Genomic DNA, 24,908 nt, shown 5'->3' with positions numbered 1-24,908 from the left:
AATCGTTAAGAAAAAATTGTTGTAAAACCAACAGAAAGCACAGACTGCTATAACTAGTCCTAGTTATATAATGATTTTAAGTATAATGATAAACTACTGCAAGGAATCGGTCCAACATGAGCAAACAGGATCGTAATGTTGACACTCAATAACGACACTGATATGTGCAGTTCCTGGACGGATAGCACTCCTGCACATCAAACAGTCCGAGTGACTGTTAGTGTCATTTAGTGTTGTCTGACCATTGACAAAGTACAACTATTTTTTTAGGGCGCAAATTAAGTTAGGTAAATCTTTTTGCCCAAAACTGAAGAGGCGACACTCCTCCCTCCCCCCGTGATGCCAGGCCTGTCCCCATCCTATTCCATAATGTCATTATATATAATACCATAGAACAGTGACCGATCCTTACTAACTGCATGCGTTAAAATTGCACATCAGCACATAGCAGGGGCACATAGCCGCGATGTATTATCAATGTTAAATTTCAACCATAATATTGACAACATTAATAAACGCATACGTTGAGAAAATATGTAACCCAGCATATTTTCCGGTTATATACCACAATGCATTGCTAGTATTCGTTGGTCACCATTTTGGACACGTTTTTCAAACGTAGAAGATTGAAGTATTTATCCGCAAATATCTCAGTAATCCTCTTTTGACGAGTAAGTATGAATAATAATAATACTATCTGAATACATACAGATCTTTTTTAATTTTATTTTGATTAAAATACTATGTGAATAAGCAAAAAATGGCACACAAAAATAGTGTGAATGGGAAAGATGACACAAAATCGTTTTGCCGTTTCTCTATTCTTATTCTTTGTTGTACTTTCAAACTGGGTACTCTTTAATTAGGACAGACTTTATTGCTCAACTGCTATGATGCAAGCCAAATTTTATACATTTATTTCAGATTTGAGCTTAGTAAACCGTTCATTTGTTAGATTATACTAAAGAAGATATTAATCATCATTTATTTGGGAAGTAATATTATATAATTTTCTCCTAGCTGCAGTGCTGAAGTCCCACCCTACATCAACAGAAAAAGAAATAAAGGAGCACGCAATGTGTTACTTGAAGAATGCATATGCAAGGCAGGGGGCTAGGAGATCTGGACACTGAAAATAATAGGTTTCTGGTTCTAACTGTTAGGACAATTAGACAGGGTTTGCGAATAGTGGACAAAAATCGTCTTAACTTCCATTGTAATATTTTTTTTCTTGGAAATATAGAAGTTGTACATCAATGAAAACAAACATTGACTAGGTGTGGTATTACGATGGTCTTTCACTTCTCATATTTGACTTTTCCCTTTACAAGGTGCAGGACTGCACAGAAGATTGAGATTGAGAACATTGAGTGACCTTTTCATTTAAGGGAAATGATCACTGAATCATTTGATTTTTCTGTTGAATGGTATTGATGTAGTGCTCCCCTAGATTGACAATAATCCTAGACAAAATAATCGGATTTGAATTTTCTTTCTGTACCATTTGTCCACCTGGTTAATGAGCAAATAATCCTGAAAGTATAGAAATAAGGAAGAGACAAACCAGCATATTTAAAGGCAGATGCACGAGATAAGACTACCACATCCTCCCATGAATAAGACCTGTGCTTTGTTGTTCTTGGGAGACTACTGTATCTGTTACACCATGTAACTGGGAATGGGAATGTTAATGTATGTTACAACAGTATGTTATCAATAACTAGGTAGTGGGGGGAATACATTTACACACAATCATTGAGTAGTTTTATTGCAGAGGGGCCAAAATACTTTTTATAAATGTTTTTATTTGAATTAGATATCCTATACTGTCTTCCTGATGGGAGTATTGGGAATTGAGAATGGAGCGTGTGTGTGGAATAAGCTCTGATGTTCCCTGCCATTCTGAGAACTGGATTGTGATATATATCGCAGAGCTGGGGCTGCTCTTTCCCTATCATTTGGGATTTGTTATTATTGTTTCAATTATTATATTGTTACAAATGGGGGTTATGCAAATGTGGAAAATCAGGGTTTGACCGAGTGGTTTAATCATTCAAATTCATAACCCCCAATTTTGTAAGTGGTTTCTCTTGAATATGCCCGAGCGGCTGGTATAATCAGAGGCACATGAATTCTTTATCCTCTAGCACAGCTTTGTTGAGAGGAGTAATAATCCGGGCACGCTTAGTTTAACAAGTATTTATTACAATGACAAGACACAACTACACTACACAGACAAGTTACTATGCACAGTATTTACAAACAAGGTGTTTCAGAGTCATTTTTCTGGTCAGCCAGAAAACCTCAGACTGCTACTTATCATTAAAAAATGATAGTCTTGATTATCATTAAGGAATCAAAAGCTCATACCACATGGTGGTAAGGGTTTGGAATAACACTTGACCCCCACCCTGCCTGAAGATCTTTGAATACTTGGGTCAGGAAGTGGTAGTGGTGGGGTGTTGCTCAATGCTTCCTGTTTCAGTGTTGATTATACATGTATATGCATTATACATTTTTCAGCATTATAGTGTGATATATCTATAACACTAACACTTTTAGTGTTATCTCATTTATTATTCTATAGGGCAGTGCATGCTATGGTAGAACTGCATAATGTGACGCAAAAACTCTACATTTAAAAGACACATATACAATATTTCTAATGCATTTTGACTGATATGTGAGTGTAGCTCTTCTTGACGTTGGAGGAGTTAGTCTGCTCCAGGGTTGTTAAGGACATTTAAACTTCTCACACGGTCACAGACAGTAAGCTTGAAAAGAACTCATTTCTGCCCTATCCATTCCTGATTCTGTCCTTCTGGTCCATCACCCAAAGCTCATGACCATGGCTGAGGATATGTACCTACAGTATAAAGACATGGTTTGGAGGTGTTGATTTTCATCCTAGTCACTGCACATACAGCAATGACATGTCCCCGCCGCACATTATAGACCACAGTCAGGAGAGGGAAGTGGTGTAAAGAACTGCTTACAAAAAGGATTTTTTGCAATTTTTTAGTCATTTGTACCTGGCATTTTTTCTTGATTTGTAATTTACATTCTTTTGTAATGCTGAGACTACTACTTATAAGACATCTGCATAAAATCATGTTTATGGCTTTCAATTAAATTCAGTATTATTCGTCTGGAATCAGGCCACACAGTGAGCTCTCGGAAAAAGGTGAAGCTATAGAAATGAGCTGGGAGTCCAGTCAATGTAAGAACACTGGATTGGAGGATTGGAGGTTGAAATCTAAGTGTGCAGCTACAGCTGAACTAAATACAACACAGTTAATATCCTGCTGGTCCTGACATTATTTAAAGGGGTTTCTAGTTCTTTAAAATGAGTATTTATTTAATTGACTTTGTTAAAAAAAATTATGTTTAATGAATGAAACTATGAAATTCAAAAATTGAATTCCTTTAATGTCTGTTTTTGATCATCATGGGAACTACACTTTAGGTAGCTTTAGGTCTTTTGTGAAAGTAAATGTTCCTTTCCATAAGGCCAGAAGCAAATATTCCTTTACTTAAAGAAACATTTTCTTGTGACTTCGTACCATCATCATCAGTCTCTCAGGAGACTACTGGAAGCAGTTCTTAGCATCTTAAGAATACTGTCTCAGTTGTACCATTGTTTGAATACCATGGTGAATTGCACAGCTTCATTGTTTCTAGTGCCTATTATTTATTATAGAACATTGTATTCAGGCTAAGGACAATATTCCCATTAAGAGAACAGCTTTGCAGCTTAACTTTACTTGATGAATTCTTTCTATCAATGCTTCAGCAATCCAATGACACAGGAAGATGTTGCCAACAAGGGTTGGGTGTCATGTTTGTTGGGACATCGACACGCTTGGAAAGAGACACAACATTTCACCTTCTTCACCTGAAGAAGGCTCCACAGCCGAAACGTTGTGTCTCTTTTCAGCGTGGAATAAACCTTTACCTGTTCCTTTGTGTTTTTGGAGCTCAGTATTATAGACCACCTCTTGTTTCAGGCTTAAAAAGGAAGCCCTAATTGTGTCATTGCCTGGACCTGATCAAGAGGGAGGAGCCTGGGGTTTAAATGGGTATCTCCAACCTGTGTCTCTTCTGAAACAGGTTAAGGCAAAGTAATTCTTTGTGAGAAGAATTAATTCGGAGAGACAATAGGTTTCCTGAGCCTTGTACTGAATTTCTGACGTGATGAGTTAATTGATTACACTTTTTTTTGTGGTGTTTCACTTTTGTACCTTTTCAGCTCTAGGCCTTTTCCATCTCACTGGTTTTCTGACGTCTGCAGGTGTTTGTTTGTTTGTCTTGCTACTTTTGTGTTGTCCATGTAATGAACCTGTCTTAATCTGTCACACTGTGATTTTGAGGAATAAGGGGCTTTTCATTACAGATTGCCACATAACAGAATGCCATTAACACTTAGTTGTGCAAATGGTAGAAGACATCCTCTATGCAGAACTACAAACGGCCACTTAGGCAAGTATAAAAATAACTTTACTATCGTGCTGTATAATTTTAATTGCTTCGAAAGAGGTGAGGTTAATACAAGTCCTCAAAAGAGCACCCTGATGTTTCCTTTACAGTGTTTGCTCTACTTGTAAAATATTAGCAATGTCACTCAAGTCTGCAAGACATATTTTGCATTTGGATACTTGGAAAATACATGGTGACCTTTTGGGTGCTTTTTAAAGTTTAATGTTAACGATTCTCTCTCAACTTAACATAGCACATGCAGCAGAGTTCCAGTGGTAGACCACAACGACATTTCTATCCAAGCCAGAGTCATTGGAGCACATACTATCTGGAAGCAGGAACAGTGGATATTCTGCAAGTTTAAAGCAGCCTTGTGCTTCTATGTCCCCAATAAACCGAATCACATTTGTGCACTTTTTAGTGTCCCAAGCAGATATTGGTGTCAGAATAAGACATTTGTGCAAATGACCTCCTAAGGAATATCACCAGCCCATTATCTGGTTTGGTGCAAATGAACTCAGTGATGTTTATGCTTAGTATATAATGACACTGTAGCCTGGTATTTCCAAGCATTAAATATAATGATAAAGGCTATTTGGCCCATCCTGCTTGGCGACTCATTCAAGAAATATAAATCTCTGTGCTTCAGGGGAGTTTGTATCATGGAAGCTGTTTTGCCAGAGGAGTCTAGGTGCTCAGAAGCATGCTTCAGAATGTGGTGCTCCACATGCAAAAAACAAGGTATTAAACAGCCCAAAATGTAATGATTAAGATGCCTCTGTTTCTCATACAGGAAGCCATCCTATTTTTTCCTTCAATATTTGGCTCTTATATTTAAAATATACTTTCAGATCAACCCTCAAGCATTCTGCTGTGTGGTGCTTTTGTGATACACTATTTATTCCTCCGGTTGTTATCTGACACTGAAAACAGCTTAGGAAAATATTGTGACAGGGGTCATGCTCAATATAGAGACTCTAAAGCCCTGGGCTGTTATCTTGCACTTCGAAAAACACTGACAGGCTTCCTCGCATGTCTAAACAGAAAATGATATTGACCAATCTGGTTACAACACTGCATAGAATATTTTTTTTTTATGTTTCCAATAAAACATTTAGAAATCTTATCTCAGAGTGTGATCCGTACACAGCAGATTTGTCACTTCCTCACTCATAGTTCACCACTTCCTTTTCAGTGTTTCTCTTTTTGATATGAAGCTCACTGAGTGTCTTGATTCTGCGCTGACAGAGGCAGCATGATCATCAGTGCGTGGAGACTGTCCTTTGAAATCTCGCTGGCGCTGTGTATTCTGGCAGGTACAGTGTGTTTCATGTGTCTCTCACTGTGAATGGCCTGGGTTCATTTCTTATTCATTTTCACTGCTGTCAACCTGAGTTGGTCATTGCGCAAGAAGTGCTCTGGGTGCTCTGATGATGTGTTGTACAAGGTCTGTCTCTACTTTATTTTGCAACTTCATTTAGTATTTGACCATGTGCAAGCACCAAGAGCAGAAATGCCATAAATCATTTGGATTCTTTCATTTGAGACATGTAGTGCTGAAATCTATTTTAGTAGATACTGTAGGTTAGAGCAGAAATGGCACCCTGATATTCTACAATGGTATTAAAGGGGATGTACTTGTAATCGAAACAGTACTGTGCTTCTTCAAGTGGCTGTGCATTAGAATGCCTTATTTGAATCAAAGGAGATGCAAATTTGAAAAGTGAAAATTTAATTGTTCTCAGTCATATAGCTTTTTGGGAAGAAAAGAGAAGACCATATTCCCTCTTTCCAGAAACAGCAGTAAGACTCAAAAAGGACGACCAATAGTTTATTGCTGATTGCTAGTAGCGTACTAATAGCTGAAGAGCATTATTTTTCCTCTTTCTTTTATGAAACTTTTTTAATAAGGAAATCTATCCAAAAAATGATGTGTCCTAAATTGAATCTGATGTGTACAACATTCTGTTTATTTATTGAGGTATAAAAGGCTAAAGAAATATCATATTTAAGGTTTGTGAAATATGTACACAATAAATAAACGGCAATTAAAGTTTGATGTCCGATACAGTATATCTACCAGTGTTGATTACAATGGGAATTTATCAACATCAGTGAGAAAACAACCAGAAAGATTTGTGTAAGTATGGGAATTTTACTTAGTCATAATTAACTTGTATTGATACCATTTTACTATTCAGTGTCATGGGTGCAGTTAATCTGAGTGCAGGACAAACCTCCCACTAAGTAACGAGTTCATCGGAATAATATACCTTCTTCTGTTATACACTATATTTTTCTATATAAGAATACTTTTCAAGTACAATAATCATTTTAGGGTTGCACGTTGGAGAAATGGCTAGCATAGCTGCCTCGCAGCATTGGGGCCCTGGGGTGCTATCTGCATGGAGTTGGTATGTTCTCCCTGTGTTCCTCCAGGTGCCCTGGTTTCCTCCTACAGTCCAAAAACATACTGGTTGATTAATTGATTTCTTGGAACATTGGTCCTAGGTGCATCCGTCTTTTTGTCCGTCTGCCCTGTGAAAGATTTGTGTCCTGTCCAGGGCGTACCCTGCTGTATGCCTGTGGCTTGCCGGGATAGGCTTTGGCTCACCAGTGACCCTGAATAGGAAGAAGCTTTTAGAAAACGGATAACATTTCAAGTTTGTGGTTAATTTTAAAGTGATAACTGTTTTTGTACTTTAATCTTCAGTTGTGTGTCAGTAGCAATTGTGGGGAAGTATCTGGATGTCTACCCATAGAAATCCTGTACAGTGCTAAATTTTGCATTTGAACAAAAATTCCCACATACAGTACAGTATGTATCAAGTCCTTACTTAATTATGAAATGAGACCCTTAAAATCTGTTACAGGACCAGTGGATCCCTTTCTCCTATACTCACAAATCAAAACAAAAATTAAGGAAAATTGAATTAACTATAAAAATAATGTCATGTAATGTAACTCGGAGAAAAGTACTGTAATAGCAAGGGCAGTAATTATGTCCACAATTAACCAACAAGATCTCCCTGCTGCTGGTTCATTTGGATATTTAATGGGTGGTAAGTCATTTTCCAAGGGTTGGATTTTATTTTCAGGAAAAAGAAATAAGCAACCAAGGAAAATATGTCTCAAACTAAACCATCTATCTCATGCCACAATACACATTTCAATCATTCATCATTAATTATACATGTGCATCTCGCTAATTTAAATCTGTATGTATAAAGATGAGCACTACCAAAAGAGCACAGAAAATATCCGATAAAACAGATTATTAGATAAAAAAGGAAAACAAGAAAATTAATTTTAGATTTGCTTGTTTTACTGCCTGATAGTGTCATTTCCTAGGCTCCTGAATATTTACCTCTTTACACTTTATGTTGTTGGGTTCCTAGTGTACACTGCGTGAATTTTAATACTGTCATTCTACCATTAATCCCTTTATTGATGCAGTTAGTTTGCATTAGAGCTACTAACACTTGCCTAATTCCTGAATTCTAGTCATTCTCCTTATTTTTTTAAAAACCTATTTGAGATTGATCAATTATTTTCCTTGGCTATGAAATGAAGTTTGTAACAAACGTTCGGGAGGGATGACAACAACCGAGTTCAATCTGACTCAGCTGTCAGTAATTAGCAATCACTATTGACACATTTCCTCTACTAAAACACTATAAACACCGTAAAGGATCCCCTTCTCTCCCTCACATACATCTTTCTGCATCCCTCCTCCACCCCATCTCCCCCTCTGCAGCTGCCCCTTGGTCTCTCCTCACTCTAGATGGGGCTTCTAGTCTCTTCGTCCCCTGGCCAGGAGCTCAGCCCTCTGCCAAGCAGCTTAAGCTAAATTTTCATTAAACACTCCATGATCCTTTCAGTACGATTAATTCTTGGGTGTTGTAATTCCTCGTGAATCTCAAAGAATTACAAAAGAAGTGTTAGCTGAATGTTGTTTTTTATTTTTGTTTTTCCATCTTCTCTTGTTATAGAGCAGAGTGGGGCGGAACCTATAACTCTGTTGGTATCTTTGGGAGGAAGAGTCATCATGCCATGCAATTTCTCGCTTACTGATGGAACCCAAATAGCTTGGAGGAAAGAAGGGTTACTCTTTTTCAGTTACTTTAACAATACAACTATTCAAAACACAACTGACGAAAGATGGAGACTTGCCCCTACACAGCTGGAGATTACTGATGTACGACAATCTGATGAAGGGAGCTACACCTGCGCTGTAACTTTGTTATCTGGTGTATATTTAAGAGAATGGAGACTTCAGATCGAAGGTGAAAAATGTTTTAATTCTTGGATCTTTTAAAACGTTGGTTCTTTTTCTCATTCCATAGCTGATGTTTCCATTTTCCATTTTAAGATTGCTTGGACATGGAACAGTCTCAATGCTATCTTATTTCTGTATTTGCATCAAGCACTTAATCTGCTGATTAGCCAACCATGTCCTAGGCATTGATTTCCTCCTCATTACTCAATAGACGCTCATAATCTGAATTTAAAACCTAAATATATTGGAGAGCTATTGAACTGCTTGACAGCCCTGACAGTCCTGCCTGAGCAACTTTGCAGTTACTAAGTGTTGAAGTCAATCTAGACAAAATAGTTACCTATGCAGGATATGCAGTGTCGTGGGATATTTCTACGTTACTATCAGAAAAATGAATGTTTCAAAGACTCAGACCTAAATATGAGTCGAAATGTAATCTGTGGATGTTGAGGGTTGTTTTAGAATAATACCAGACTTTGCTGGGTAATCTTGTAGTTCAGCTGTAATAGAAAATATTTGTGTACGTATGTTTCTAGAAACCAATTCTTCAGAGACCCAAACAGAGAAGCTTGTTCTCTACAGTGTTCCTCCCATTGTGGTATCTTCTGTGTTAGTGGGCATCTGCTGTGTAGTGGGAAGGCGGTATCGGTGAGTACAAGAGAAAACCCAAGATCATTTCAAATTGCGCATCTTATTTAATTAGGAAAGGAACAATTGGGTTTCTCAGTTTTCTTCATTATGTGGTAATTTAAAAAAAATACTTTATGCATTGATGAATTATTTTCTATTTGCTATCTAAATGCGAATCTACTGTATATGTTAATTTCTTAGCATGGGTAGAATAAGAGGTTTTCAAATGTGCAAATATGGGTTAGAAAAGACCAGTATCAGTTCATGAACAACATTACAACTTTTTTTGTTAATATACCACTTAAATCGACTGTAAATATTGTTTGATTGTTGTCTTCCAACTCCAACTGTTTTGTATGAATATTTAATGTAGAAAAGTTAAACCAGACGTTGCCTGGTATGTCCATATATTTCAGCCAATCACTTTGTTCAAAAGTGTTTTTCTATGTGACACATCCTTCTACACAGAAAACAATACAGTAGCTTCACACAGGCTGTAGGATTGTGTGATTTGATGAGTAAGGAATTTGGTCCAGATTTGCATGTATTTCTAGTTATTATAGTGTGTCTTAGATCTCCTTGTATAGCACAATATTGCAATGTGAAGCTGAAACCTTCTTTATTTTTGCTGTTTCCAGTATAATCGCCATAGTCATTTATTGCAGATGCAGTATGTGAGGTAGTTTAACCCTGATTAAAACTTGAGCAGCTCTTGTCTTTTGTAGTTCCGAGTCCTTGATTTAAACTCCAAATATCTCAGCATCTGTTAACCCAAGAGAATATTGGTCGGTCCTGGTTATCACAGGGCTACCTGTTTTCCAGTAAAAGTGCTGTATTTTGACTGTTGCTTTTTAACACTATATTTTGTCCCTGTTTAAATGCTCATTATCCTATTAAAAGAAATTCAGACTTTTCATTTCTGATCCGTGCTAAATGTAGATTAAAATGCTTCCTGCAGTATCAAAAAAAGGTTAACGAGGGAATAGATTCTTGACTGTCATACAGCCTTTCCGGTACCAATTTGTTTAATGCCCATTTGTTAATGTTAGAATTTCTTTATTTCTGCAGAACAAAGCATGAACAAAGTCGCCATAGCGGCAATGGAGAGGATCAACAGGTACTGTAAAAATTCCACTCTTGTGTATTTACATGACTACTGCCGTAGTCTTCAACTGTTAATTAACACAGTTAATGTCCTCATTTCTCTGTATTTGTTGAGGTTTTACTTGCACAGTTTTGTACACATGTGTATGTTAATACCAGTGCTACATTTAACATACAGTACTTGCTATGAGCTCCACACTAATTACAAGCTTAGCCTGGTAAAAAAAAACAACAGGTGTATACTTAAATAGAGCAGAATACATGTTCCTGTGTGCAGTATCCTCCGTTGTAGATCCTGTAGTTGTGTTGTAAGTTGCTCCGTTGTCTTTGTTCAAGTTAGATATTAAACGTGCTACCTACTGCTCTTAAATAGTGAAAACTTTTGAACATGTCTGAATAAGATGAGACGGTATTAACTTAAATCAGCATCTTCATTGCTGTATCAACCAAGCAGCCAATTAACTCCCGTTGTAGTGATTTATAGACTAGATTCAGTCTTTTCACTCCAGTGTGCTTGGAATCTCCACAGTTTGTGCCCATTTCAATGTGTGGCTTAGTACTATCAGACAACAGAAAACTCAACAGGAATAACTCGTACAGTATGTTGTATGTTGATCACGAAGAAACTTACTAATCACTTACAGGCAACAGCGCAAGCCTTATGTGCTGAATGGCATTCCCTAGTCTACAACTTATGAGCTCTTAGTTATTGAACTGGCACTGACTTGCTGAAACACTCTAATTTTACAAACCAATAGCATAACGGATAATGCGCTATTAACAGGAATTAATAGAATTGTTTATTTTACCTTAAACATCTTTGATAACAGTTCAGAAACAGACAACTGAGCCGTCAGTGTATACTTGTACAGTAAAAGCGTTGCGAGATCATTAGAAACCTGATGCTTAAGCATGCAAATACAGTCTATCTAAATTGCTGAGGTCCCAAAAAGGTCATAACCTGTTTTACATTCTGTGTTGTAGAAAATGGCCTAAGCTGTGTAGTGTGGGGTGTCACTATCACAGCAACTGTTTATTGATACATTTGCAAGATTGATAAGAAAACTACAGATGGACAAAATATAATAAAAACGGTATAAGCACGAGTCTTGCAGCTCCTAAAATGCACCTCAATTTCTTTTTCAACAAAATGAAGGCAGAAAATTTAACAGAGTCTGAGATCGTCAGGGCAGAATGCTAACGTCCCCCTTTCACCTCATGCAGTTTTTAACAGCTTATGTACAACAGCATCAACACATATTCTGTTTATCTGATCCAAAAATAAATACTATATGTACTTAATCCTACATTCTTACAGATACAACGTTTTTCATACCACATTTTGAGAAGAACACACACTGGTGTAAGGGATTAAAGTGTATTTTTATGTATTACTAACATGTCACTTTTTTTTTCAGGAAATACCTGAACGCAGTCCAGGAATAACAAGACCCAACAGAAGCAGCTATTTTGAAAGACAAAATTCTGTTTACGATTTATAAAGACATTTTACACATTCTAAAGTGGGCCTTTGTGAGTTCTATTTTGAAACTAAGCAATTTATTTTCTATTAATTGCAATCGAAGCAATTGTCTTTACATGCAAGTGATGATTACGTTTCCTTAACCTCAAACTACTTAGAGCTGTATGCTGGTTTATTTAAAGCTAATGTGGTCAACGGAGAAAGGTTGCAGGACATGCAAAGAGTCTGAAGATATGAGTGTAACAGACTTCACAGGTGAAGAAAATAACTCAAAAACAAAGGTTGAAGAAGTCAATTTCTTAACTAATATGATGGAAAAATCTTCAGGCAGCGAATACAGGATTTGTATAATTTATTTACTGTGGTACATTTGAGCAAATCTGGGTTTACAACAGTGTTTATCAGTTTCCTAGTTCCTAGTTCCATGTACGAGTTTTTATTAAAGAGAACCTATCATACTGTATACAGTATAAGTCAATATTTCAAAAACCTCTCTACCTCAGCTTATTCAAAAAGAGCAACACTATAAATTTCTAGGTCTGTAAATCTTCAAAAAGGACCGAAATATTTAGATTATGTCACTTTTTGAGTGTTTATAATTTGTATCAGAACAATTATTTTTAATTGTCTGCAGATATTTTCACATATTTTCAAGAAAGAAATATGTTCAAAATTAACAGTTTAGATGTCAAAGGGTTTACAGTATGTAGTATTACTACATCACAGTCACTGAACTATGAATAGCTGTATCTACAAGGGCATGTTTAGTGCCCCTGTAGCTGCACAATCAAGAAATAGAGAAAATGAGTTCTTTGGGCAGCTGCTGTTTCTTAACAAGCGAGGAATTAAATTAAAAAACATGCAGCTTTGTTATATTATTATGTAACATTAGTAGTTCAGAGGCAGACATGATCCTAAAAGAACCATTCACTGTAAAGAAATCTCCAGGCTGTTATGCTTTTCTACCCATTGTACTTAAGGAAACAGATGTTATTCACAGACTGTCAGCAAAATACTTCCAGTGGTCATTCAAGAGGGGGTAGTTTTCAGGGGCTGAAGAATGAAGTGATCATCCATACTGTACATTAGCAAAACTGAGTAAGCACTTTATAGATCCATAAATCTTGTTTTTATTGCATATAATACCCCTTTCAAAAATGGGGTAAAATTATTTTAAAAATAAAAATGCTATTATTACTAATATTTAATAATAAAGAGTATTATTACTTAGGTCTGAGTTCCCTTGCTTGATTTGAGATTCTGTGCTATATTGTTAACATGTCCGTTTGGAATGACTGACATGATGTTAAGTCAGTTGGCCATAAAGACCTGTCTTTCAGAGAGAGAGGAGGAACGTGTTATTCACTGACAAATGCTCTTGTGCCTTTCACAGACCTTACAGAGATGATGTGGGTTGATGGCAGTGCGTTCATTCTCAGAGGAATCCCCTTTACCACAAGAACGCCTACAGTGCAGAATGAGGGCGACCTCACTGCCATGTAACTCATTGATCAAGTCCTTGAGACAGAGTTTTTCCACTCCAGCAAAGCGATTAAGAATCACCCACCAGGACAATACAAGACTATGCAGGGATATGACTTCAGATCTTGCTGGTCTTCCATTGTCCAGGTTTCACTCTTCCATCTGTGGAATCAGCTAATTGATGCCATCAACAGGAGAACACCATGACCAGCCAGCCCTCACCAGTTTGCTGCAACTGTCTGGAAAGACAGCAGGAATTTCCCACTGCTGTCCGTACACATGTATGTCAGCACTGCCAGGACTGTGTTAAAGCTCTGGGAGATCATATCTACTACAACATTGTGACGTTTTCACTGGGCCAGTGAGTTTTCTTAATGAAAACATACCATGAGTCCTTGAACTGTATTGCTTTTGACACTTTCTGTGATTTAGTTTGGTAGGTACCGTATGTTTGAGACATTTGATTAAATCCTTTAGAACTGAGGGTAGTGTTTCTTTTGCACACGTACTGTACATCTGACAGTTTGCTGCCATCTTGTGTTGTAGTTGGTGCATGAATTCATACACACAAGAAAAAGAGAAATACATGTTGAAAATCCTTTATCCGAAATTCCCAAATCCAAAAACCTCCAAAATCCAAAAGTTTTTTGAATGCTGACATGACACGCCAGAAATGGAAAATTCCACCAAGCGGGGGGTGATTCAACCGCGTACAGCTGCTGTGCGCCGCTTTCACCTCCACGTAAAACGCTATGTTTGAGTGTAACACGACTAGCGTAATTGTTGCGTTACAAATATAATGTTGACGTTTTCAGTTTTCATTACATTTACCTGTAATCAAATTCCATGTTTTCTTTTTTTTTCAAAAATCTTTATGTACTGTAACCTTTTAATAAAAAAACGACTTCGTAGGTAGATACTGATGACTTACCGAACTTTCCAGCTCACAGTGATGTCATCGATGACGTACCCTCTCCTTCAAGTTTCTCGGACCTGATGTAGTTGTAATGTCTGAGGCTGCATTTATCTTCAAGATTTTAAGCAGTGATCATCATATTGTTTTTTTGTTTTTGTACAGTAAGTACAAAACGTTATTTTTACGTGAGATCTGAATTTCACCTCCATGTATGAGTGTAACTTGACTAGCGTCATTACTTGTTCATTACTTTAAAAATAAAATGCTGACTTTTCCAGTTTTCATTTTATTTACCTGTAATCACATTCAATGCTTTGTTTTTATACCTTACATAAAACAAATACCTGTACAGTAAAAAATAAAATACAAATGGCGTACGTGTACTGTAACCTTTTAATTAAAACATGACATCGTAGGTGGAGACTATCTTACCTTTCTGATGGTATTGTAGCGTTTGGCAGGTTCTTTTTCAGAACTAAAGAACAGTGGAGACGCGATTAACCAAGCACTGGCTTTATTTTACAACCACACTAAAACCAAACACAGGATCTACACACACATGAGGAGACTGACGAACACGTACACACATTTAGGGTGGTAATTACCTAACAACACACTCTACTTTTACAGGACTACACAGGGCACTAGAATTACTAGGACATTATTTACACAGGCAGGGTCAGCCGCTGGTCATCGTGCTGACCCTCAGACTCTTCCCGGCTACCACTCCCAGCATGCCCAGCGGTACTACGAGCGCCTAGGGGCGCTACCTCCTCACCACCAGGCGAGGGCGTTACACTGCCCCCACCTGAAGCGTCTGGCGTCTCGCCGACGTCGAACACCCCCCTCAGGCTGTACTCGTATTCGGCCAACTGCTGCGGAACCCTGCGTGAGCGGCCGCTGCGCCGCGGTGACGGCTGGCGATCCACGGACGCCCCACTATCGGCCGGCTCCGGCCCCGGCTGCTCCTCTGGAGCCTCCCCACACGGCTCCTCCTCCCGGGCCCGGTAGGGGGCCAGGCGGTCTCGGTGCAGGACCACCACTCTCCCCCGTGTTCGCAACCGGACACGGTAGCAGACCTCGCCCACCACCCCGAGTACCTCAGCGGGCCCCTCCCACGACGGCGCCAGCTTAGGACTGAGGCCTTTGCGGCGCCGCGGGTTGTACACCCAAACCGAGTCCCCGGGCTGGAAGGCAGGCCCCCTGCAGCGCAGGTCGTAGTACCGCTTCTGCCGGACCCCCGCCTGTGTCAGGTGGGTCCGTGCAAAGCTGTGCACCCGCTGCATCCGCTGCCGCAGGTCCCACTCGTAGTCCGGTCCAGCCGGCGGTGCCGACCCGTCTCCGGGCGGCGGGCCGAAGACCAGGTCCACCGGTGTTCGCATTTCCCGGCCCAGCATGAGCGAGGCCGGGGTGCACCCGGTGGATTCCTGGACCGCGGTCCTGTACGCCCAGAGCGCAAGGGGGAGGTGGCGGTCCCAGTCCCGTTGGTGCCGGGACACCAGGGTGGCCAGCTGGGTGGCGAGCGTCCGATTAAACCGCTCTACCAACCCGTCGCTCTGGGGATGCAGCGGGGTGGTCCGCGTCTTAGTAATCCCCAGGCGCTGGCACACCCTGGCGAAGACCTGGGACTCGAAGTTACGCCCCTGGTCACTGTGTAACTCCTCCGGCACCCCCAGCCTGGCAAACATCCCCTCCAGCAGTGCATCGGCCACCGTGGGGGCACTCTGGTCCGGGAGGGCGTAGGCCTCCGGCCACTTCGTAAAGTAATCCATGGCCACCAAGACGTAGCGGTTCCCGGCCTCGGTGCGCGGAAACGGGCCCAAAACGTCCACTCCCACCCGCTCCATAGGAGCCCCCACCTGGTGTTGTTGGAGGGGGGCCCGAGAGCGCTCGGGGGGACCCTTCTGCGCCACGCACACCGCACACGTTCGGCAGTACCGATCCACGTCCCGGTGGCAAAGACCCCAATAAAAATGGCCTCGGAGACGCTGCAGGGTTTTTTTACCGCCGAAGTGCCCCACACCCGGTTGGCCGTGCACCGCTCGGAGCACCGCCCCGCGGAGCGACCGAGGCACCACCAGCTGCCACCGTACCTCGCCACTGGAGGGTACCCGCCACCCCCGGCGCAGCACCCCGTCCTTTACCTCCAAGGCCTCCCACAGGGCGCAGAGGGCCTTGACGGACTTCGGGTGCGGGGCGAGCTCCTCTCGTGTAGGCCGCACTCCTGCTGCCCTCCAGCGGAGCACCGGGCCCACGTCAGGATCAGCTGCCTGACGCTGCGCCAGGTCTGGCAGGCCCACCCCCAGCGGCCCCTCCCGGGCCGTGGCCGCGGCGCTCACCCCCGCCACGGTGCGGACAGCCTCCTCACGCTGCTCCCGCCGGGCGCAGTGATGGCAGTCCGCGGCCTCGCAGGGGCGTCGCGAGAGAGCGTCGGCATTGAGATGGCGAGACCCCGCACGGTGCACGACAGTGAAGTCGTACTCCTGCAGGATCTCTATCCATCGCGCCATCTGTCCCTCTGGCTCCTTAAAGTGGAGCAGCCAGGTGAGGGACGCATGGTCGGTCCTCAACCGGAACCGGGTCCCGAACAGGTACGGCCTGAAATGGTGGACCGCCGCCATCACCGCCAGCAGCTCGCGACGGGTCACGCAGTAGTTCCGCTCAGGCCTAGTCAGAGCCCGACTGTAGTAAGCCACTACGCGCTCCCCATCCGGCCCCTCCTGCGCCAACACCGCCCCCACCCCCGAGTCACTCGCGTCGGTGTCGAGAATATACGGCAACCGCGGGTCGGGGTAGGCCAGCACGGGGGCCCCCACCAGAGCTTCGCGCAACCGGCCAAAGGCAGTCTCACAGCCCGAGTCCCAGTCAAAACGGCGGCCCTTGTCGGTGAGGCGGTGCAGCGGGGCGGCGATGCTGGCAAAGTCCCGGACGAACCTCCGATAGTACGAGGCCAACCCCAGAAAGCTGCGGAGCTCCGCGACGGTGCGTGGAGTCGGCCAGCCCCTCACTGCAGCGACCTTACCTGGGTCCGTAGCCACCCCTCGCGGTCCAACAACATGTCCCAGGAAGGTCACCTCCCGCCGCAGGAGCTCGCACTTGCGGGGGTTGAGCCTCAGGCCAGCACGGCGGATGCAGGCCAGCACCGCCTGGAGGTTCGTCAAGGCCTGGTCGAAACTCCGTGCATGAACCAGCAGATCGTCCAGATATAACACGCACTGGTTCCGCGGGACCGATGCCAGCACCCTCTCCATCAGCCTCTCGAACGTCGCCGGGGCATTGCACAGGCCAAAAGGCATGACAGTAAACTGCCAGAGGCCCTGGCCGATGGAAAAGGCCGTCTTCGGGCGAGCATCGGGAGCAAGCGGTACCTGCCAGTAGCCGCAGCGGAGGTCCAGGGAGCTGAACCAGGTCGACCCGGTGATGTAGTCCAGGGCGTCATCTATCCTCGGCAGGGGGTAGGAATCTTTCCGGGTGACCTCGTTCAGCTTGCGGTAGTTGACGCAGAACCTCCACGAGCCGTCTTTTTTTTTAACCAATACGGCTGGCGCCGACCACGGGCTCGCGGAGGGCTCAATCACCCCCGCTGCGGCCATCTCCCGGATCTTTTCCTCGGCGGCGGTCCGCTTGGCGTGGACCATGCGTCCCGGTGGGATGCGGATGGGCCGAGCGTCGCCGGTGTTGATCTCGTGTTGGACCAGGGCAGTGCGGGTGCAGTCCTCATCCCTCGCCGCAAAGAGGTCTTCGTTCTGGGCGAGTAGCTCCCGGAGCCGCTGCCGCTGGTCCTGATCGAGGCCCTCGCAGCTCCGCTGGAAGAGGTCCTCAACGGCACGCTTCGCTTCCACGCAACGCTCGGCCCCCGCCGCCGCCTTGTCTGGCCCCCCGGCCGACTCAGGGGCAGGATCCGGCACGCTCGCTCCCCGGCTCGCAGGCCTGGTCTGCCCCGGCGACTGACGCCGCCGCCGCCGCCGCTGCCTCTTGTTCCCCCGGCTCTGGCAAGCCCGCGTCCCTCGGCCTTCGCCGGACCTGCCCTCCACCAGGTGCAGTCGCTCCCCCTGCCACACCAACTCCTGCCGGTCCAAGTCCAACCTGGCCCCCACTCGCTGCAGTAGGTCCAGCCCCAGAATGCAGTCCTCCTGGATGGGTGCAAGGTAGCAGGGGTGGCGCACCGTCGCTGCACCCAGACGGAAGGCAAGCACCCGTTTCCCCCGGACTGCAGCGAGCTGTCCCGTCACGGTCCTCAGCCGCAGGCTGGAGGCCTCCCATCCTGGGGGGTTGGTGCCCTCGGTGTCGGGGAGAACGCCCGGCCGAAGTAGGGTCACTGATGAACCGGTGTCGAGTAGGGCCAGGCAGGGTTGGTCCTCAATCCGGCAGTGGAGGTACAGGCCCCGGCTACAGCCGACTCGCCCCACGGTGGCGTGAGGGGCGCCGGTTTTTACAGCGCTCTCCGGAGCGGGGGTTGAGGTGTTCAAGGGCGGCCTTCCCCGCGCTGAGCCGCCCCGTTCCCGTTTCCCGACGCCGATCGAGCGAGGTTCGGGTGCCCGGCAGAACCGGGCTCGGTGTCCTCTTTTCCCGCAGCGGTCGCAAATCAGCGTGCGGGGCTGTTCCGCGGCGGTCGCTGCACGGGCTGGCTCCTCTTCCCCCTCGCTGGATTCCTCCGTCGCCGCCTCGGTCAGCCGGCAGGGCGCACTGCGTCTGCTGGCGCTGCCAGTCACCCCGAACACTACCTCAGCCCGTGTAGCAAGGGCCAAGGCCTGCTCCAGCGATGTTGGCGCGGCCAGCTGCACGTGGCGCCGCAGCTCCTCGGGTGAGAGGGCCTTGAGAAAGGCCTGGAGAGCCATCTCCCGCTGCGCCTCCCGGGGGAAAGTTGGGTATCCTCTGCGGGCGAGGAACATGACATCCGCGGCGACCGGGCCCAGTCGCTCTCCTGGTCGGCGCCGCCGCAGGGCCAGCCTCTCCCGCATCAAGTCCGGTGCCTCCTCTACACCGAAGCGCAGCTGGAGGGCTGCTGCCAGCGCCGTGTAGTCGCCTCTGTCCTCCTCCGGGACATCCAGGAGCACCTGGCAGGCCGCTCCTTCCAGCGCCGCCGCCAGGTGGCCGGCCATCTCCGCCCGGCTCCAGCCATTCGTCCGGGCCGCGAGCTGGAACTGCGCCTCATAGGTCTCCCAAGGCACCTCACCATCGTAGCGACCTGGTCGCACCCGCGCCGATGGGTGTGGGAATCGCTGATCGGCTCCGGCAGGGAGGGCATCCTCTCTCCGGGGCGGCCGCCCCAATTCTACTGGCGGGACCACTACTGGGTAGCCCTGGTAAGGGCTGTGGCCACCTGTCGCACCCAGGAGTTGCTCAGGCTCCCTATGTGCGCCGCCGATGGGTTCTGCGTCTTCCAGCGTCAGCCGGCGCTTTATGGAATCGGGTAGTGTCTGCCACGAGTTGTTCATTCATCCCGCTTCTGACACCAATGTAGCGTTTGGCAGGTTCTTTTTCAGAACTAAAGAACAGTGGAGACGCGATTAACCAAGCACTGGCTTTATTTTACAACCACACTAAAACCAAACACAGGATCTACACACACATGAGGAGACTGACGAACACGTACACACATTTAGGGTGGTAATTACCTAACAACACACTCTACTTTTACAGGACTACACAGGGCACTAGAATTACTAGGACATTATTTACACAGGCAGGGTCAGCCGCTGGTCATCGTGCTGACCCTCAGACTCTTCCCGGCTACCACTCCCAGCATGCCCAGCGGTACTACGAGCGCCTAGGGGCGCTACCTCCTCACCACCAGGCGAGGGCGTTACAGTATAATGTTAAAAAAAGTATAAAATATTTATATAAAATTACATTCAGGGTATACGTATAAGCTATATTATGAAATGTAAATGGATATCGTGTTTAGACTTGGGTCCCATCCCCAAGCTGTCCCATTTTATAGATGCATACAGTGCCTTGCGAAAGTATTCGGCCCCTTTGAACTTTTCAACCTTTTGCCACATTTCAGGCTTCAAACATAAAGATATAAATTTTTTATTTTATGTGAAGAATCACCAACAAGTGGGACACAATTGTGAAGTGGAACGAAATCTATTGGATTTTTGAAACTTTTTTAACTAATAAAAAAATGAAAAGTGGGGCGTGCAAAGTTATTCGGCCCCTTTACTTTCAGTGCAGCAAACTCACTCCAGAAGTTCAGCGAGGATCTCTGAATGATCCAATGTTGTCCTAAATGACTGATGGTGATAAATAGAATCCACCTGTGTGTAATCAAGTCTCTGTATAAATGCACCTGCTCTGTGATAGTCTCAAGGTTCTGTTGAAAGCGCAGAGAGCATCATGAAGACCAAGGAACACACCAGGCAGGTCCGTAATACTGTTGTGGAGAAGTTTAAAGCCGGATTTGGATACAAAAAGATTTCCCAAGCTTCAAACATCCCAAGGAGCACTGTGCAAGCGATCATCTTGAAATGGAAGGAGTATCAGACCACTGCAAATCTATCAAGACCTGGCCGTCCCTCTAAACTTTCAGCTCAGACAAGGAGAAGACTGATCAGAGATGCAGCCAAGAGGCCCATGATCACTCTGGATGAACTGCAGAGAACTACAGCTGAGGTGGGAGAGTCTGTCCATAGGACAACAATCAGTCTTACACTGCACAAATCTGGCCTTTATGGAAGAGTGGCAAGAAGAAAGCCATTTCTCAAAGATATCCATAAAAAGTCTCGTCTAAAGTTTGCCACAAGCCACCTGGGAGACACCCCAAACATGTGGAAGAAGGTGCTCTGGTCAGATGAAACCAAAATCGAACTTTTTGGCCACAATGCAAAACGATATGTTTGGCGTAAAAGCAACACAGCTCATCACCCTCAACACACCATCCCCACTGTCAAACATGGTGGTGGCAGCATCATGGTTTGGGCCTGCTTTTCTTCAGCAGGGACAGGGAAGATGGTTAAAATTGAGGGGAAGATGGATGCAGCCAAATATAGGACCATTCTGGATGAAAACCTGTTGGAGTCTGCAAAAGACCTGAAACTGGGACGGAGATTTATCTTCCAACAAGACAATGATCCCAAACATACAGCAAAATCTACAAAGGAATGGTTCACAAATAAACGTATCCAGGTGTTTGAATGGCCAAGTCAAAGTCCAGACCTGAATCCAATCGAGAATCTGTGGAAAGAGCTGAAAACTGCTGTTCACAAACGCTCTCCATCCAACCTCACTGAGCTCGAGCTGTTTTGCAAGGAAGAATGGGCAAGAATTTCAGTCTCTCGATGTGCAAAACTGATAGAGACATACCCCAAGCGACTTGCAGCTGTAATCGCAGCAAAAGGTGGCTCTACAAAGTATTAACGCAAGGGGGCCTAATAATTTTGCACGCCCCACTTTTCATTTTTTTATTAGTTAAAAAAGTTTCAAAAATCCAATAGATTTCGTTCCACTTCACAATTGTGTCCCACTTGTTGGTGATTCTTCACATAAAATAAAAAATTTATATCTTTATGTTTGAAGCCTGAAATGTGGCAAAAGGTTGAAAAGTTCAAGGGGGCCGAATACTTTCGCAAGGCACTGTATATAAAAATATTCCGAAATCCGAAAAAATCCGAAATCCGCAACACTTTCGGACCCAGGAATTTCGGATAAGGGATTCTCAACCTGCAATACCAAAGAAACAAAAGGAAATGACTGCAAAGTTTGAAACATGAATTATGCAACAACTAATTTTCCTCACATAACCTTCACTCCTGGTGCCCAAATGGGCATGTAGACACGGGTATTATGACGTAATAGATCAAAAGGAATTCAGTCAGTGTGTGTGTGTGCCTGCTTGAACTTTGTGGGCCCTTGTGACCTCACACTGGTATTGACAAGAGTTCTTTAAGGAGGGATTCTGACTTAGAGGCATTCAGTCATAATCCCACAGATAGTAACCTTGCACCTGTGGCATGCCAGGTAAGCACATACACCAAGTGTTTGAACATCTCCACCCACTGATGCCAGCTCTACTGGTGTCCAGATAGGCTCTGACAGAGCGCATTAAAGAAGACGGTGTGTGCACAGTCCACATTCTTCCTAAACGGGAACACAGGTTGTAAGTCATTAGCCAAGTCCATTACCAACTGGCAATTCAGAACTGGGAGTTGTAAGACCATTACAAACATAACAAAATAAATACGTAAAGTTAACCCTTTGATGATATTGGTTGAATTAATATATTTCTTAAGGTTAGCTGTTTTTTTTAATCTATCCAGCAAAGACAGGCGTTTTAACTTTTTAAAAAAAAATTTCCAGGGGCCAGGTGGCAATAGTGACTTACAAACAGTGTCAGGGGATCTTTAATGACGTCGGGGCCTCAGTTTAAAGTTTCATCCCAAAGACAAGACCCCTCACAGCGCAGTTTCCCTAGTCACAATACTAGGCTATTGTTTCGAAAAGTGTGATCCAAAGAGAGGACCACAACCTACTGCTCCACCAACACTACTACCACTAAAATCTGGTTTTCATTCTCCCATCTCAGAATTGACCAAATCCAGCCTTGTTTATGTTCTGTGGTTGACACGATCTTGCTACAAGGAGGCAATTCTGCTGTGTAATAGTCCTTTTTACTGAAATGTTGCTGTTTGAAAATTGTTTATTGTAGATGGACCATGTTAAAGACAATAGACTATGTGAAGGACTGTTTGGCACTGAAGGAAAGATTCAGCCTAAATCAGACAAACAGTGATTTTGGCCTCTACATTGACAAATTTGAAGTACAAAATGACAATGTGCTGCCACATTCAGGCATTCAAGAGTAGTCAGTCATCCCATTATCAGGGAAAAGATATACTGTATGCTACAGTACCTGCGATTCGTTCGATAAGAAGGCGGAGGGGGGGGGGGGGCAACACTCTTTTACTTATTTTGGGTGAGGCTGTCCAGTGACCTCTCAGGGACCCTTAACAAACTGGCAACCCTAGCCATACATCTCGACACTGGCCTAAAAGAATGGAGCTAGAAGAGTTGCTATGGAGCACCCCCTAACACCGTTACTAGGAACACCACCACACAGGAAACACTATCAGCAGAATAAGGAATAACGCAATATAAAGTACAGTATATTAAATTAATCGATTTTAATAAATGAAACATATTTTAAATGGAGCGGTGGGGTTGCAAAGTGCTAGCAGCAGTTCATAATTGAAGTGAATTGCAAGGAATTTCTATTCACTTGTCGAATATTGGACTGCTTTAAAACTCTCAACCTGCTTGACTGGGTTGTCAACCTACACCTCTTTCATCTTTTCTCCATGAAGCCAGACAGCAGCTGACATCTATGACCTTCTTAAAACTTCCACAACTTATTTATTCTGCTGCTCCTTATTGAAATGATCTGGTTCATCTAGGGCCAAATCTATTTACCAGGTATCTAAAGGAGGAATATCTGGCTTTGTACAGAGCCTTGTAAAGTATTCTTGCCCTTGCACAGCTCTCACATTTTGTCATTTTAAATCTTCCAGTCATGACACTTAGAAGTAGCTTTTAAAATGTTCTATATACACAACATAGAAACTCCAAATTTTCAGAGCATTAAGAAATAGAAATAAATAGATAATTCATATGAAAGAAAAATAAGTCAGGATTGCATAAGTATTCAAATATTTTTTTGTGCCTTAACAGAATTAATGTATGTAACAGATGCTAAAATTGTATGTGTTATATAAACATACTGTATGTGTGGTGGAATGTAATCTAAGTCTTAATCAAATTTCTTTTAAAATAAACCTTTGATTCTTGTGGGGTTGGCACTTCGTACCCTGACCGCACTGCCCTGATAAACAGGCGGCTGGCTGAAAATTTGTGTGAAGAAGCCGACAAATCATTTTTGTTAAGTTTTTTTTTTACAAAAGAAGGAATTCAAATCTCAACAAAAATAAAAGAAGTCTCTAATAAATGAATGACACTAGTTGGTTACAAGCTCTGAAGACCTATGAGAATACCTACAAGTTCTTCAGTCTCGGCTGTCTTCATTTATTCTGACTCTTGTTGGCTGCTCAGACAAGATGCTCATCCTCTGCTGGGCTCGGTACTTTGAGATAATGCTGCTTGTTTAACCTACCAGGTAATATAAGTTTCTCACTGTAATTACCTTGTGTTTTTCTATTTTTGTTTTTAAAAAAATAGATTCACATGCACCTCTATACTTTTTCAGTAAAAGTAGTGTGGTAAATATTTTGAAAGCAGAACATAGTGAATTTGCTAATTATTGATAAATGTAAGATGATAACCTGATAGTTTCCTGCTCATGTGTTAATTCTCATAGTAAGCAACAAAAAGAAAAGCTAAAAAATGCTCTCACACTTGTTTGACAACTTGTTTCATTGCCTGAGAGTATCATGTATCAGTTTACTGTTTTTTTGTGTCGCAATAAAAGACTTCTTTCCATTTCGTGTTGCAAGTATGCAGTATTATTATGGATAATTTGTATGTTTCTCTATTTATACTGATGGAAAAAAGAAACACAACATTTTCTGGAATGAGAATACTAC

At 43.6% G+C, this 24,908-nt stretch overlaps 1 long non-coding RNA gene across 3 annotated transcripts; it reads left to right on the top strand.

Annotated features, from left to right (window-relative positions):
• The first annotated feature begins 592 nt into the window (after nt 1–592).
• On the top strand, nt 593–14,659 carry LOC107079435 (uncharacterized). 3 transcript variants are annotated; one of them, XR_011181661.1, is made up of 8 exons: nt 593–671; nt 4,394–5,217; nt 5,672–5,792; nt 8,469–8,762; nt 9,292–9,403; nt 10,454–10,502; nt 11,908–12,022; nt 13,366–14,659. It is a non-coding gene; the product is annotated as an uncharacterized lncRNA (long non-coding RNA). The 3 variants fall into 3 exon arrangements; XR_011181662.1 differs by lacking the exon at nt 4,394–5,217 and having other exon boundaries at nt 602–671; XR_011181663.1 differs by lacking the exon at nt 593–671 and having other exon boundaries at nt 5,199–5,217; nt 5,725–5,792.
• Nucleotides 14,660–24,908: the final 10,249 nt, after the last annotated feature.

The sequence above is a fragment of the Lepisosteus oculatus genome, chromosome 15 (genome assembly GCF_040954835.1).
Source record: "Lepisosteus oculatus isolate fLepOcu1 chromosome 15, fLepOcu1.hap2, whole genome shotgun sequence".
NCBI classification, from domain to species: domain Eukaryota; kingdom Metazoa; phylum Chordata; class Actinopteri; order Semionotiformes; family Lepisosteidae; genus Lepisosteus; species Lepisosteus oculatus.
This window is presented reverse-complemented; position numbering and strand designations above follow the sequence as displayed.